The sequence below is a fragment of the Equus quagga genome, chromosome 1 (genome assembly GCF_021613505.1).
Source record: "Equus quagga isolate Etosha38 chromosome 1, UCLA_HA_Equagga_1.0, whole genome shotgun sequence".
Taxonomy (NCBI): domain Eukaryota; kingdom Metazoa; phylum Chordata; class Mammalia; order Perissodactyla; family Equidae; genus Equus; species Equus quagga.
Window position 1 is genome coordinate 91,199,404 of NC_060267.1, and position 17,714 is coordinate 91,217,117.

Consider the following 17,714-nt stretch of genomic DNA (forward strand, 5'->3'; position numbering starts at 1 on the left):
AAATAATATTAATGTCCTTGAAGCAGAAGGAAAGTGATACCTGATGGACTGGAGCTACAGAAAGAAAGAAGTACACTGGAAAAGGGTAACTATGTCATAAATATCTAAGATTTTTCTTCTTATTTAAATCACTCTTTAAAAGATCTGTCTTTTAAACAAAAACAGTAATGACACATTGTGGCATTTATAGTTTATGTAGAAGGAAAGTTTATGACAGCAGAAGCACAAATGGAAGTGTCCGGAAGTATGCTATTGTGAGTCTTACACCATATGTGAGTAACGTAGCATGTGAAGGGGTACTCTGCTAAGTTAAGATGTACATGGTAGACTAAAGCCGCAGAGCTATAGCTAATAAGCCAACAAAGGTAAAAATGTAATCATAGAAACATTTAATCTAAAAGAGGCCAGAAAAACGTGGAAAAGCAAACAAGAATAGATTGGATAAATATAAAACAAATAGTGAGATGGTAGATTAAATTCTACATTGATATTATTATTAAATATAAAAGCCTAAAGTCCCAATAAAAAATAGGGCTTGTCAGATCAGATAAAAAGTACAACCCATTTATGTGCTGCATACGATAAGCTCACTTTTAATATGAAGATATAACTAGGTTAGAAGCAAAAAAGGGTGGGAAAAGATGAACCATGTCAACATGAATCAAAAGAAAGCTTGGGTGGCTACGTCTACAAAGGAGATTTAAACAAAGCATGTCACAGGACAAAGGGTCATTTCCTAACGATAAAGGGCCACTTCATTAAGACAACATAGTCGTAAATGTTTATGTGAGTATTAACAGATTCAGAATACACGAGCCAGAACCTGACAGAACTGCAGGGAGACATCCACAATTACAGCTGGAGATTTTCACACTTCTCACTCAATAATTGATAGAATAAGTAGATAGAAAATAATATGGACATGGGATGTTTGAATAGTATTATCAATCAACTTGACTTCCTTGATGTTTATAGGACACCCTACCCCAAAACACTTGAAAACACATTCTTTTCAAGTGCATATGGAACTATTACCAAGATAAACCATTTTCTGGGCTATTAAAAAAGTCTCAATAGATGTAAGCTGATTCACTTCATAGAAAGTATGATCTCTGACCACAGTGGAATTAAATGAGGACTCAGTAACACAAAGATACCTGGAAGATCTTTCAACTATTTGGAAACTAAATAGCACACTTCCCCCCACCCCCCACCAAGGAAGATTAGCCCTGAGCTAACATCTGCCAATCCTCCTCTTTTTGCTGAGGAAGACTGGCCCTGAGCTAACATCCATGCCCATCTTCCTCTACTTTATATGTGGGGCGCCTACCACAGCATGGCTTTTGCCAAGTGGTGCCATGTCTGCACCTGGGATCCAAACTGGCAAACCCTGGGCCGCTGAGGAGAAGAACGTGCAAACATAACCACTGTGCCACCGGGCTGGCCCCAAACACACTTTTAAATAAACCATGAGGCAAAGAAAAAAAGTCAAAAGTGAAATTAGTTAAGTATTTGGAACTGAACAAAGGTGAAAATGCAGCATAAAATTTGTGTGATGGAGCTAAAGGGAAATTTAATTAACACTAAATCCCTAAATTAGAAAAGAAGAAAGGTCCTAAATAAATGACCTTAGGTTCCCACTTTAAGAAACTAGACAAATGAAGGCTAGTGAAACCCAGATTAAGCAGAAAAAAACCCCAAAAACCCAATGTGGAAGTCAGTGAAATGGAAAACAGAAAAACCGTAAAGAAATCTATGAAACCAAAATCCAGTTCTTTGAGAAGAACAATAAAATTGATAAACCTCTAGCCAGACTGATCAGGAAAAAAAGAGAAGACAAACATTATCAGATCAGGAATGAAAGAGGTAAATCACAGATTCTACAGACATTAAAAGTATGATAAGTGAATTAATCAACAACCTAGAAAAAAAAGCCAAATTCCTTTAAAGACAAACTACGGAAGCTCACTCCAGCAGAGATGGACAACCTCGATGGCTGCAAATCTATTAATAAAGAAACTGAGTTTGTAGTTACAACGCCGCAAAGATGTTCCCGGCCCAGATGGCTTCATTGTGAGTTCAACCCAACATTTAAGGAGGAAATAATAGGAGTTCTACCAACCTTTCCAGAAAATAGAAAAGAAGGGAACAAACACTCCCCAGCTTCTTTTCTGAGGTCAACATTACTCTGCTGATTTCCCTCCTAGTCTCTTCTCACTGTGCTTTAAAATGTAATCAGATTCCCCTGTGTCCTCTGCCCCGGACCTCCAGTGCCTTCCCAGCTCCTTCAGAGTAAAAGCCAAAGTCCTGACAATCACCTTAGGTACACAAGATTTCCCCCGACCCCTGCAACGTCTGACTAATCTCTTTTACTCTCCCTCTTGCTGACTGTTCCATCCAAAGGGGCCTCTTTGCCCTTGTTTGCGCTTTCCCCAGCCATCTTCCCTGCCCCAGTGCCTTTGCATTTGCTGTTCTGTATGCTAGGAAAGGGCTACCCACATAGTTGCTTCTTTACCTCCTGTGAGTCTTTGCTCAGTTATCATCTTCAGTGATGGTTTTTCTGATCACTTTATTTAAAATTAGAATCCTAATCCCCACTCCCCATCCTCAGCATCCCCATCCTTCTTACCTGCTTTTTCCCCCTCGCCGTTTTTACCTTCTACGTTCTGTAATTTGTGAGTTTATTTTGTTGTCTGTCTCCCCCCACTAGATCGTGAACTGTTGGAGGGTAGGAATTTTTTCCTGTATTCTACTTCTTGTAACCCTAGAGCCTAGGACAGTGCCTAGCTCTTAGTAGGTACCAAACATTTGCAGAATACTTGGTATTTATCTCTTAGTGACGCTCACATTGCTTTGCTGTCAAAGAAAACTTCCCCTCTGAAGTGATGTGTTCTCAGATTGTCCATAGTTTGGTGACCAGGGATTTTTAAACCCCTGGGGGCTTATGAGAGGTGTTTTTCTCCTTTGTGGGGAAGAAGGGGACTGTGACAGCTGCGTTGAGAGAGGAGCACTGGCAGAGGCGTTCTCAGGCACGTCCATTTCAGAGGGCATTATGTATGAAATTGAGGACCTGAAAGCTGATTCCTTTTTAAGTAAATACTTGGGTACTTCCTTGAAAGCTTCATGTACCCCCATCTAGGCATAAATTTACCCCATTTTTGAAAGCTAAGGCCAGGGTTTATTTAACTTAGTGACAGATAGTTTTGCTATTTACGTTGTGTGTGTGTGTAGGTAAGTCTGTAGAGTAAATCTCCCAAAATAGAATTGCTGAGTCAAAGGGTAAATACATTTGCAATTTTGATAGATATGAATATTGCCAAATTCCCCGTATGGGCTTTTTGAGAAACAGGAATCAGACATGCACACCCGAGGCAGAGTCGGGAGCTAAGCTTGCCTCCGTGAGGCGGGACTGTAGGGCGAAGGAGAGACGGTTTGGCGCCTGGGCCGGTGGCAAGCGGAGGAGTTGACAATGGTGCTTTCGGTCCTCAGGAGGCCGTGTAGAAGCCTGAGAGGCCCCCACGCCCGCGCCTCATCCAGCTCCCTGGCAGAGGTGGACCCCAGGGCGCTGGGCGCCGGTGTCCAGGGCTTTCTGGCTCACCTGCTCTGGAAGTGTTGAGAGAGGAATGGGTTGCAGCCAGCCGGGGCTGATCGTCCATGTTCTTCATGCGGTTTGCCAGGGACGCCCCGCGTCCTCCTGTGGCCCAGAGGCTTCTAAATCTGTTTGTGAAGATTGGTTGGTTGTGGGCACAGACTTGGTAAGGGGAAGCCAGTCTGGGTGCAGTGCTGGCATCTGTAAGTTCGCAAACTTACTCTTTCTAGGCAAGAAAATGTCAGTGGTCATTTTTTAAATGCCCTTGACGAGGAAAAACTGAGAAAAATTTACCACAGACCTTGAATCAGGTCACAGAATGACAGCCTCCTTTTGCAGGCAGGTGAGGCTCAGAGCGGGGACGTGCCTCCCCTGCCTTCCAAACGCCCTGGGCCAGCGCCCCGCCCTTCTGTGGGCTCTGTCCCCGCCACAGCTGCCTCTGCTCCAGCCGCCAGCCCGCTCCGTCCAGGCGCAGGGACGCTCGGGCTAGGGAGAGCCAGCCCTTCGGCACGGGTGGGTAAAGCTCCCCGCAGTGCTCTGTGTCCTTCTGAGCCGTATCCACTTGGGGTCTCGTGGGGCGGAAGGAGCGGAGTGGAAGAGACCAAATGGCGCAGACTGCACTCACTCCTTTAGGACCGTGACTATAACTCCCACCGGCCAGATGGGCAATGTCCGTGGTGGAGTGCCCTCCCACAGCCCCAGGGGAAGCGCGGAGCCTGGGCCCTGGCAGTGGGTTCCTCTGAGGAAGGGGGCCTTGAAGAAAGAAAATGGTGTTTTTATTGAGGTATAATTTACATACAGTAAAACATCCCTTTTACTGTGTGAGTTTTGACGATGCATATATCTTGTAACTACCACCATCATGTAACTACACTTGGGATAGAGAATGGTTCCATCACCCCCACTCCCTCATTTCTTTGGTTATCAACCCATCCTACCAGCCTCAACAGCCTCTTTTCAGTTTCTGTCCTTAGAATTTTGCCTGTCACAGAATATCATAAGTAAAATTATCAAGTGCATGACCTCTTGAGTCCTGATGCATTTAAGATTCACCCCTGTTGTGGCATGTAGTCAACGTGGTCCGTTCCTTTTTATTGCCGAGTAGTGTTCTGTCGCATGTAGGTACCGCAGTGTGTTTATCCCTTCAGGTCTTGAAGGACATTTGAGTCATTTCCAGTTTTTGATGATTATGAGTAAAGCTACTGTAAACATTCACATAAAGGTATTGTGTGGACATAAGTTTGCATTTCTCTTGGGTAAATAATTAGGAATGGAATTGTTAGGTCATATGCTAAGTGTATGCTTAACTTATGAGAAATTGCCAAACTGTTTTACAAAGAGAATGTATTATTTTGCATTCCCACCAGCAGTTCATACCAGTTTGCATTCACACCAATTGCTTCACGCTCTTGCCAGCACTTGGTCTTTCCTCCCAGTCTTTGACTTGTCTTTCTCTTAACCGTGTCTTCAGAAGAGCAGGAATTTTTTATCTTTATTTTATTGTATTAAGGTCATAATAGTTTATAACATTATGAAATTTCAGTTGTACATTATTATTTGTCCATCACCGTATACTGTGCGCCCCTTTCGCCCTATGCCCACCCCCCAGCCCCATTCCCCCTAGTAATCACTAATCTGTTCTCTTTGTCTGTAAGTTTGTCTATCTTCCACCTATGAGTGAAATCATATGGTGTTTGTCTTTCTCTGGCTTATTTCACTTAACATAATACGCTCAGGGTCCATCCATGCTGTTGTAAATGGGGCAATTTTATCTTTTTCATGGCTGAGTAGTATTCCATTGTATATATACCACATCTTCTTTATCCAGTCATCAGTCAGTGGACACTTGGGTTGCTTCCATGTTGTGAGTAATGCTGCAGTGAACGTAGGGGTGCAAAAGTCTCTTTGAATTGTTGATTTCAAGTTCTTTGGATAAATACTCAGTAGTGGGATAGCCAGCTCACATGGTATTTCTGTTTTTAATCCTTTGAGGAATCTCCATGCTGCTTTTTTTTTTTTTTTTTTGAGGAAGATTAGCCCTGAGCTAACTGCTGCCAATCCTCCTCTTTTTGCTGAAGAAGACTGGCCCTGAGCTAACATCCATGCCCATCTTCCTCTACTTTATATGTGGGATGCCTACCACAGCATGGCTTGACAAGCGGTGCCATGTCTGCACCCCAGATCTGAACCGGTGAACCCTGGGCTGCCGAAGCAGAATGTGCGCACTTAACTACTGCGCCACCAGGCTGGCCCCTCTTTTCTCCCTTTTTTATTAACAGTTTTTTGAGGTATAATATACATGCCATAAAATCCACCATTTTAGTGTACAATTCACTGATTTCTAGTAAATTTATAGAATGTGCAACCATCACCACAGTCCAGTTTTAGAACATTTCCATCATCCCTAAAAGATCCCTTGTGCCCATTTACAGTCAATCTCGCCCCTATTCCCAGGCAACCACTAATCTACTTTCCGTCTCTATAGATTTACCTTTTCTGCACATTTCATATAAATGAGTCATACAACATGTGGTCTTCTGTGACTGGCTTCCTTCACTTCACAGCATGTTTTTGAGGTTTGTCTATATAGCACGTATCAGTACTTCGTTTCTTTTTGTTGTTGAATATTCTTCCATTGTTTCCAGTTGTTGGCTGTTAGGAATAACGCTGCTATGAACGTTCACGTACGAGTGTTTGTGTGGACGTGTGTCTTCATTTCTCCAGGGCAGATTCCTAGGAGTAGAGTTGCTGGTCTTATAGTAAGTTTATGTTTGAACTTTTTAAGAAACTGCCAAACCATTTTCTCAAATGGCTATACCATTTTACATTCTCCCCGTCAGTGTATGAGTATTCCAGCTTCTCTCCATCCTCACCAACACTTGATTTTGTCTGACTTTGATTATAGCTATTTGAGCGGATGTGAACTACTCTCTCATTGTGGTTTTACTTCCCATTTCTTGAATGACTAATGATGCTGAGCATCTTTTCACGTGTTTATTAGCCATTCTTATTTCTTCTTTGGTGACATGTCAATTCAAATCTTTTACCCATTTTTTAAAGCAATTTATTTATTTATTGTTATTTTTTCTTTCTTCTTCTTTCCCCCAGAGCCTCCAGTACATGGTTATATATTCTAGTTGTGGGTCCTTCCACCTCTGCTGTGTGGGACGCCGCCTCAGCATGGCTTCATGAGTGGTGCCATGTCTGCACCCAGGATCCGTACCCACAAAACCCTGGGCCGCCAAAGTGAAGCATGTGAACTTAACCACTCGGTCATGGGGCCGGCCCCTTTTTACCCATTTTTTGATTGGTTTGTGTACTGTCTTATTATTGAGTGGTAAGAGTTCTCTGGATACAAGCTTTATCAGATATATGATAGAACACATGGATTTTTTTTTATCTTCCTCAAACCAGTACCAGAGATTGTGGAAAGGGAAGGGATAGTTAATAGTAATGATAATTAACTTATAATAATATTATAAGTAATAATAATTAATGTAACATTGGAGTGTTTGTTATAAGCTGGACACTGGGCTACATGTTTCACAGAGATTATGACACTTTCTCATTTTCTAAAAGTTATAAGATTGTTTCAAATGCTTGCTCTCCAATTAACAGTTTTTAATAAAGAAAAGAAACAGTTGGTTTGGGAAATTCTTCGATTTATGCAAGTTAGAACTGGTCTTTTACTATTATTACCATAAAGACTAAATGGCTGTTATAACAGATGCAGAATACTAGGGATTTAAACAAGCTAGATGTTTATTTCTCTCTTCTATAACAGGCTGACATTAGTGGTTCTGGATGTGTATGGGGACTCCACAGGGTCAGACACCTTCCATCTTGGTACTCTTTAAGATGTGGATTCTACCTCAGGATCCAAATGGCCGCTCCAGCTATCTTGTCCTCTTGTAGGCAGAGGGAAGTAGAAAAAAGGAGATGGGGGTCATGCCCATTCCTTTTAAGAACCTGACCCAGAAGTTGCATGTATCATTTCTGCTCACATACCATTGGTTAAAACTTAGACATGTGGTAATGCCTAGGTACAAGAAAGACTAGGAAATGGAGTCTTTCTTCTGGGGCGATGTGTCCACCTAAAACTTAGGAGTTCAAGGCTAGAGAGAACAGATGTTGGGGCCATTGTTGGGCTTGGGAGTTCCTATAACTAGTCCGTATGGGATTCCCATTCTTTGTTCATCAAAGAATGTCTAGTTGATATGCGGTTATTGGCCTAAATCTTATTGAGGAATTAATTTTACCGTTGTTTTAGAAGTGCACCAGAATGTTCTCCATGGTGAAGTAGCTATAAATATGAATTATTGCTTAGGGAAGGTGAAAATAACTCAGTGATTAAGTCCAGTTTTGGAGTTGCTGTACTGCATATAGATCCTGCGTGGCAGCTGGAAGGCAGGGGCAGAAGGGCAGCTTCTGTCAGGTGGACTTTGAAAGCAGACTGGGTTTTGTAGTTTTCTTTTCAGGTGGCTCTTTCCTTCTGACATCACTACAGTGCCACTTAATGAGCAGTTTCCCCAGTGTTAACTGTAGCCCTTCTCTAGTTAATATGTAGTTTTGGATTAATATGCCAGATCTGTCGCTTCAGGAAGAAAAAGAGCAGTGCCATTTCATTTAGAGATGCCATTGCTTCTCTAATGACAACAGTAATTTCCAACAAGTGTCGGGAAGAAATCTTCTGGATCCATTTGTCCTTTGTGTGTGTTTTAAAACCTTGACAACAAAACAAATTGGTACTGAGTGTTTTGACGAAACAAACATTAACACTTCTTTAGTGTTTGATTTCTAGGTTTTCAGGCCTTGGTAACAATTACCAAGAAAGTTGCTTTCGTGGGTGCAGCTTTGGGCTGCTGAGAGGATCTCAGTGCTGAGGGAGCCCCTGCTTTCACAGCCGGTGTCAGCCGTCCCAGATAACGAGGATAAACACAGGCTCCTCCGTGAACCCCCTGGGCCCTGCTGGGTCTCACACTGGGGGGAGGCTCGCACAACTTGTTTTCTTTCCCTCTAGCCCTTCTCTCCACACTCCCCTCCAGCTGCCTCCTTCCCCACCCCCAAAGTAACGTGATCTCCTAGGCCTGGTCTGCTGCTCTCGCAGATTCTTTTAGTCTTAGAGAAAGAGAGGGAGAAATTAACCGTTGCTGTCCCAGTTCAAAGTTAACAAAACTATAAAAGCCAGAAGGTGCCAGTGTTAGAAAATAAGAGGATTACTTGTAAATAACCAGTCCTGGGCTTTTCTCGCAGTTGGTTCTACGAGTGTGCTTCAGTTTACCTTATTGTAGAGAGAAGAGTTGGAAGCCTTGAGATTTTTGCAACATTGCTATTTTTGATTTGCTTGTTTTGTAGATATCGTATTCTTTATTCAGTATTCAGATTAAAAACAAATAAGACTTTTTAGTGATTTAAAATACAATTCTTTGGCATTTATTTCAAAGATTAACCAAAGTAAAGGGACAAACACAATTCGCGAAAACATGCAAAACCTCTTTAAGTTGAATTCAAACACTTAGAGTTTAATAAGAATATCCCAAACTGTTTTTGTTTAATAGTATATCTGTTTATAACTTAACTTTAAGTTTTGTGACTGGATTTAAGAATTCAGAGTTTGGTGTTTCTTCACCACCGGCAGTATTAATATTTGAGACCTGTAGTTTGCAACAATTTTATTTTTTATTTTTATATTTTGGTGAGGAAGATTGGCCCAGAGCTCACATCCATGCCAATCTTCCTCTATTTTGTATGTGGGACACTGCCACAGCATGGCCTGATGAGTGGTGTGTAGGGCCACACCTGGGATCCAAACCTGTGAACCTGGGCCACCAAAGCAGAGCACACACACTTAACCACTACACCACTGGGCCAGCCCCTACAACAATTTTAAATGTTGTTTTCAGCCTGATGTCCTAAAACTAGTCTGTCAGCTCTTAATTATGGGTATCTATTGGGTGTCACATAATGTGAAAAAATCTCACAAGGGAGTTTGGAGATCTGGCTCTGCCACTTACTTGCTGTGAGACCTTGTGCAAGTTCTTTAACCTATCTGTGCCTCACTTATCTCATCTATAAAATGGGCAAAAAAATTCTGCTTAAAAAATGGTTTAAGGGGGCTGGCCCCGTGGCCAAGTAGTTAAGTTCGTGCGCTCCGCTGCAGGCGGCCCAGTGTTTCATCGGTTCGAGTCCTGGGCGCGGACATGGCACCGCTCATCCAGCCACGTGAGGCGGCGTCCCACATGCCACAACTAGAAGGACCCACAACTAAGAATATACAACTATGTACCGGGGGGATTTGGGGAGAAAAAGGAAAAAAATAAAATCTTAAAAAAAAAAAAGGTTTAAGATTGCAGACTTGTTTTTACCTCCACTCCCTCTCTCACTGAAATGACAGGAAAAAGATTTTTTTTAAGTGAAAATGCTTAAGGACAAAAAGCTCCCAGAGGATAAGTGGACAAGAAAGGTGAATGTATTTTAGGGAAATGGAAGGCAGTCCAAAGTGTGGTAACAGACGGCAGAATCGAGGAAGCTGAAGCCTAGCCTCTTCCGAGAGAGGCACTGATGAGAAGCGAGGCAGTTCCTGTGAGAACCTCAGGGAAATAACCAGTGGAGGCCTTAGTACCACAGAAAGCAGGGCATGGTGAGGCCATCACCTCAAAGCAACGGGATGGGTTGAAAGTCTGTGAAAGGAGTTTAAATTCTTCGCATCCTTCCCCAACCCTGTACAGCCAGATGACCACCTCTCCTTCCTGCCTACATGAGACTAGGTATTATATTGAGCACTTGCCCTCTAAAGGCTCTGGACTCAGGGGCATTCCCCCAGCAGGGTGCAGCTAAGCCCCTGGGCTGAAAACAGTGGAGTGGGCAAGAGCAGATTTTTTTTTTTGTCTGCATACTAAACAGTGAGTTTCTCAGCCCCTTTCCAATACCTGCTAGCCAGGGCCCTAACAGAAGGAGATGGAAAGATTCTTTTCTGGGGAAAAAACCAAAATTGAATGGCCCTACAGAAAAGTCCATTTGGGGATTGTCTTGATGGAAAAGCAAGCTCACCACCTCCTTTCACTGAAGGCTACTGGTTGCCATGCCCCTTCCATGCACAGTTTTTAGTTCTTCCCTCATCTGTGACAATAGACAGCCAGACCTCTCCTAGCATTGGAGAAAAGTCTCTAACACGGTAGATAAAGGGTAAAACAGACAGAAAAAAGGGACTTGCTGCAAATAAAGATAAGGCCAGAAATAGAAAGAAGAGTTCAGGAGGACTATTCTTTGCTGTCCTCAGAGAGATATTGTAAACATCTAACAAAAGTGTTATTAAAAGCAATAACAATTAGAATAAGAATGAGCTTCTTTAATATTGAAAACATTATAGCCAAAATTTAAAATTCAGCACAAGACTTGGAAAACAGTCTATCTCAGAAAGCAAAATATAAAGGCAAAGACATGGACAATAAGAGAGAACAGATAAGGAGTGGGCCTCATGGCGTAGTGGTTAAGTTTGTGTGCTCTGCTTTGGTGGCCCAGGGTTTGTAGGTTTGGATCCTGGGTGTGGACCTACACACCACTCATCAAGCCATGCTGTGGCAGCATCCTACATACAAAATAGAGGAAGACTGGCACAGATGCTAGCTCAGCAACAATCTTCCTCAAGCAAAAAGAGGAAGATTGGCAACAGATGTTAGCTCAGGCCAGTCTTCCTCACCAAAAAAAAATAAAGAGAGAGAAAACAGATAAGAAAATTAGAAGCTCAATCCCAGGGCTTCAGTGTCTGTCTGGTAGGAATGCCAGAAGGAGAGAAGTGAAAGAAAATGGAGGTGAATTTAGGAGACAGTAAGTATCAGGAAAAATTTCAGAGCTTCGTGAAGGGAGTGTTTTCTAGAGCTAAATGACAAATCTTTGAATTGGATCGGCTCCCTGAGTGCCCAGCATAATAGATGAAAAAAGACTCACTCCAAGCCATACCACTGAAATTTCAGAACACCAAGAAGAGAAAAGCAGGCCATGTATAAAGGATCAGCAAGCAGAGTGGGATTGCATTTCTAAACTACGACCAGAAGATAGTGGAGAAATGCCTTCAAAATTAAGTGGGGAAAATTACTTCCCATCTAGACTTCTTTACCCAGCCAAACTGTCAGAGTAGAAGAGACGAAAGGCATTTTTTAGACATGCACCTTCTTTTTTCCCAGGAAGCTACTGGACAATGAATTCTAAGCAAAATGAGGATGTAACTCAATAAATAGAATTGAGAATATTTTAAGTATCTTAGAACTTGGAAAAAATGCTACTCGGTGTTAGACAGATCTTTGAAATATTTGGGGGGAAAATAGTAATAGGTGTATAGAGACAAATCAAATGAAAAAAATCAAGGCAATTAATATCTCCAGGATAAACAAAGTAATATAATAAAGGAAACATTCATAGTATATTATTGGCGGATCAGTGAATAATATTTACGTCGTCATATCATATAAACACTGACTATTGATTTAACCAAAAATTGTGATTTTTAATGTTTTGGGAGGTTGAGGATGGTGATGGTATATAATACTACTATAATAAGGTAATATATAATGTGGAAAGCTGATGAATCCAGACACAATGTGAGGACATTATTTAGAAATCTGAAGGAGGCTGCCTCTGGGGAAACAACAGACTAGGAGCTGGATTCAGCGGACTGCTGTTTTTATTATGACTTTTAGTACTATTTGATTTTTAACCATATGTGTATATTACTTTGATAAAAAATGCTAATAAAAAATAAAATAGGCATACCAATAATATTAGTTTCCTCCTGGAGAAAAATTATTGTTTAATAGTTATATTTGATTTAATTATAAAAATACAGTAGAGTCTTACTATGATGAGATTTTCTAGAAAGTGGACTTAGTCTAAAGCAGTTCAGATTTAGCCTGTAGGTGAGAACTGTAGCCTTGAAAATACCGAGGGGACTAAGAAAACAATCAGCACTACCTGGAAGACAGTCACATGTGCGCCTGCGCATCCAGTCCTGGGCCTGAAATAGGCCCCCAGTGAAGATGTGGATGTGGAGTTTGTGTTCTACCACAAAGCTGTGGTTGCAGAACCTTGGCTGCAGGATGAAAGGTAGGACTGTCTCTGACATTTTGATCTTAGTTGCTACTCCTACCCTGTTGCTAGTGTTTCTTTCCCTTAATAAAATAAATTGATTTCCTTGTCCCTTGGAAAACCTCCAGACTACTTTCACTCCCTCAGCCTGTGCTTTCTGGAATCATTTTCACATATCACATTTGTTAATTTTAGCTCTTGACTTAGTTCCAGGAAGACTAGGCAGGAACACAGACCATCACCTGATATAGGAATAGTAGTCCTCTTTTGGAAATAACAATAGCTACTGTTTATCGAGCACCTTCCCTGCGTTACTTCTAATCTTCATAACCCTGTGAGGTAGCTTCTTATGACCACCCCTCAATTTTATAGATGAGAATATTGAGGCTCTGAAAGGGGAAGTAGCTTGCTCAGGCCACCATAGTGAATGGCAAATCTGAGGTTCAGAGCTGGGCTGTATGATGTCATAGCTCATTCAGCCTCCACTGCATTGCCTCTCCCTCTAGCCTGGTTTGCCCAGTCCAGGGTCACCAGGCCTTTGTGACACTTGACCAATAAGTAGTACTGTCTCACTGAAAACTTAAGAGACTTAAAGAGATGCATGTGTGTTCTTATGCAGTGGCAAAGATGAGTACGATTGCTGTGATCTTCTAAGTTCTATTCTTCTTCAGTTGGACACACACTGGACCCGCAGAGCTAGAGAACCCGCAGGCTCTCCCTGGGCAGTCTTTGCAGAGTCAGAGGAAGTGGGCTTTGTTAGCATGTGCATATGAAATAGCACGCGCATACCTCAAGATCTTTGCTCTTCCCCCCTTAAAGTTATTGGCTGGGCTGGTCAGTGAGTTCTGGGATCATCTGGTCCTGGAGGGCCCAAACCAGGCCCCATGGCAGAGTCACCTGTCTCCCTTCCTCCCTCACTCCCATCCTGCTGCTGCCAGGTGGAGCTTCTGCATCCTGCATCCTTTGTCCTGTGTCCTGCCTCCTTCCCTTGACCCACTTCTGTGGTGGGCCCCTGCTTTCCCCCACTTTTTGAATAAGATTGAACTCTAAACTTTACAAAAATTCAGGCTTTATCCTAAAATCTTCAGAGAAGAGTCCTCTTTTGATAACTTGTTCTAGGGTTGTGATACGTTTCTTAAATTCAAAAATTGCTTTCAAATGAATAAATTTGCAAAGTATCTATTCCCGTTTGTCCTAGTCCCAGTGAAAATAAGAAGCAACTCTTGCCTCTTCCAAATTGGTGGGTTTCAAACTGAAGTTTGCACACAGATCATCTGGGGGAACTTGTTAAGATACAGCCCATTCCACATATTCTGCTTCTGCAGGTCTAGAATGGAGACCAAGAGTCTGCAGTATAAGCAAGCACTGCAGGCAATTCAAAATAGGTTGTCCATGGACCATGCTTTTAGAAACACAGCTCAAATCACAGACTTTAAACTAATTAAGGACCTTTCTTCTTTTATTCTTAACATATTTTAAAATATTCTTAAAGTTCTTATTCCCTGAATGATTTTATTTTAAGACATATTTTTCCAACAGTTAATGATTTTTATTTCATCCTCTGGCTTTGCTCATATTATCCACCTTTCACTTAAACTGCAAATTCTGTGCTGTTTTGGAAGGTTCGAGGACTGCGGACCTTACTGCTTCCCAGCTGTGTGAACTTGGACAGAGTACTTCCCTCTCTTTCTCCCTTCTCCCCCGCTGTTTCCTTACCTGTGAAATGGAATTAAACTTCCCAAGATTCATAGGATTGTTGTGAGGCTTGTGCTGGGCACATATTAGGCTCACATTAAAAGTCTTTTTCATTCCTTTGTCTCTTTTTTCTTTCTTTCTTTTAAAGCTAATGCCTTTGAGGTTTAAGATTGCTTAGAGGGAATCCTTCTTGGGCCTTTCATTCTGGTAAGAAGATTGAAGCTTTCCTTTATTTGCTTGTAACAATGCTTTTTGTATTTTACAAGTGAGTTTTGAAAGCATCAAAAGCTGGATCTGGAAAGAACAGTCTGGGTTTGATATGATTGTGTACAGTTTGATGATATTATCAATATTCATTGCTGCTATCAGAGTGTTTGCCAGACCTGTTGATGCATGGTTTTATAACTACAATTTAAAACATTTGGACACAGTTTATAAGCCTTACTCACCTAAAGAGTATTTAAGAGGATAGGGGCTGGCCCGGTGGCGTAGCTGTTAAGTGTGCACGGTCTGCTTCGGGAGCCCGGGGTTCTCCGGTTTGGATCCCGGGTGCGGACATGGCACCACTTGGCAAAAGCCATGCTGTGGTAGGCGTCCCACATATAAAGTAGAGGAAGATGGGCACGGATGTTAGCTCAGGGCCAGTCTTCCTCAGCAAAAAGAGGAGGATTGGCAGCAGTTAGCTCAGGGCTAATCTTCCTAAAAAAAAATAAATAAATAACAGGATAAGATCATTTTAGACCCAAGAGCAGAATATTTGTAATAGTGATTATTTTTTTAAAAATAGGGGCTGGCCCTGTGGCCAGGTGGTGAAGTTCGCGCTCTCCGCTGCAGGCCGCCCAGTGTTTCATTGGTTTGAATCCTGGGTGTGCACATGGCACTGCTCATCAAACCACGCTGAGGCAGCATCCCACATCCCACAACTAGAAGGACCCACAATGAAGAATATACAACTATGTGCCGGGGGGCTTTGGGGAGAAAAAGGAAAAAAATAAAATCTTTAAAAATAAATTTATGTTTCAATATAAAGTACTTCACATGCAAACAAGTGTCTGGGCCTATAATAACTGATAGTATTCAAGGATATGGTTAGAATTGCAAAAATGCCTACTAATGTATAATTCTTGGCATTAAGCGGCCAGTTTGAATATAGCTCTTTAAATCTGAAATTCTATATAATGACAGACTTTATTATAGTCTAGTCCAAAGCCCTTGAACTTTCCAAAATGGTACCAAAACATATAGTGTATTTTTCAGCTTGTTTGTACTGGTGGTACCCTTTTGAATTTTATTTTTGGCTTTACACTTGGAGGTTGAAAGTTGAGTTCAAGACAGCACTAAACAAGTCGGCAGTCATTACTTGCAGGCTCTCTAAACTGACATTGACAGTGTCTCCCAGAATCTAGGTAACATCCACAGTCACTGCAGTTGTCACCTGGTGGCCCTGTAGTTCTGGGTGTCCAGGTGATGGGAACTGTGTCCCTCCCTGACAGTGCCTTCTTAGGTGCTCATGAGGCCTGACCTGGTGCTGCAACACTGACCGTGGGTCCACTCAATTGCACTAGAAACACAGTTTGTACATTGATTAGAATTTGGCAGGACACTTCTAAAAAGTTAATGACGCCCTGGCTGAGAACCCCTGTGATACACACTAGTCGCATCCAGTCCAATCTTGAATTTTTATGTGCTATTTTTGGCAGACCTAAATGAAGATCTTGTTACTTAGCCGTTCCTGGTGTACTGAAGATACTGAGCTTCTTGTCGTTACAGGATAGGCTGGAAAGTGTAACACATGAGTCCAGCTTTGCCTGTGGGGCCGATCCCAGTAGGCAGGCGTCTCTTAACCAAAGGCTTCCTCTGAAACATGTGACAACCTTAGTTCTTTAACCAAAGATATAGATGTCCAAAGCTTTAATCTGCTTGGAATTTATTCTTGGCCAGAGGGGCCTGGGTAATCCACTGGTCAGGAACCTGATCCGGATCCAGGTATACCTGGGTTGAGTCCAGCCCTGCCTATTTCCCGCTGTAGGACCTTTGGCAAGGTGCTTGACTTCTCTGAGCTTCAGGTTTTTACGTGAAGAATCGGGATAATAATTCTATTTTCCTCACAGGATTCTTGTGCAAATACAATGCAGTAATGGACAGGCCCTGCTTCCCACAAGAGTCTGGCACACAGGAAGATCTCAATCCATGTCAGCTCTTAGTAATCATGTGCTCCAAGATGTGGACTAGCTCGATGTTTCCCCCTGATGCAGTTTAGTTATGTGACATTATTTATTAAATACTTTCCTTTTCCTATTGTTATGGAAACTTACCTGATTTTTATTAAATTACTTGGTAGGATTGGGTTCCCTATTGTTTCCCACTGATTAGATTTCTGGTTTTGTGCCAAGTAACACATTATTGTGATTATTGTTATTTTATAATACATTATGATATTGTCTATTTTAGTCCTGACCAGAGTTGTAAGAAGGTTTGAGCCCAACATAGCAATGAAATGGGTTTTAAACAACCGTACCCCGTGGCACTCACCTAACAAGGAAAAAAGTTCTCTGTTGAAGAAAATGAGGCAAAGAAGGGATGCCGGCCCTGCCTCTAATGAGTTCTCATTGTGCAGACTAAATTCCTCTTACATAGAATCAGAAATTATGTTTGAATTTGAACTTGCACATCCCTTCTGTTTCCAACGGTCTCCTAGTCTGAATGTATGATTTGTGAAATGTGTTCCATACTTGGGTAGTTGTCATGTGGGTTCGGCTCTCTGATTATTCATTCCTTAGACACCCGTTGAGTTAGCCTTAATCACAGTAAACTCACTGAATATAAATGAGATCAGTATTGGTAATTCCAGAGGAATTTGCGTTATTCACCAACACTCTCGGGACATAGGGTTTGCCAGGGCACCGCGTACGGTGGAAGTCGGCCATAAGCGGTGCAGCTTGGGGGCATCTCATGCCACAGAGATGCACAAGGTTTCTAAAGTGGTGCCGAGCGGGCCTGCGCTCTGCGACATCCGGAATAGCCGGTATCTTTCTTGGGGTTTTAGGACTGCACTTCCCAATGTCGAGAAGCACCAAATGCCGCGCTGAAAATCAGTCCCCCTGCTGACCAAGAAATTGGCCCCAGCTTGGTTGTGGCCCGCGGTAACGGTCTAGGCCGGGCCTTGGGAACGCCGGGAGCCTGCGGGTCCCGGCGCGGCGCCGAGGGGGTTAAGGCGGCCGAGCGGCGGGGGCGGGCCTCGCGGGCCGGGCTCGGGGCCCTTTGTTAACGGGCGCGTCCGAGCGGAGACGGAGACGCGGCCGCGGCCGTGGGCGGGCGCGGGGCGGCGGCGAGGCGGCATGGCGGGGCC

General features: G+C 42.6%; 1 protein-coding gene and 1 long non-coding RNA gene across 2 annotated transcripts in view; both read left to right on the forward strand.

Annotated features, from left to right (window-relative positions):
• The window catches only part of ABL1 (ABL proto-oncogene 1, non-receptor tyrosine kinase), a 138,586-nt gene that overhangs the window by 75,735 nt on the left and 45,137 nt on the right, over positions 1–17,714 (forward strand). The gene's annotated exons all lie outside the window — the stretch shown is intronic.
• On the forward strand, positions 12,630–15,204 carry LOC124238961 (uncharacterized). The gene is made up of 3 exons (XR_006888461.1): positions 12,630–12,688; positions 14,514–14,572; positions 15,153–15,204. It is a non-coding gene; the product is annotated as an uncharacterized LOC124238961 (long non-coding RNA).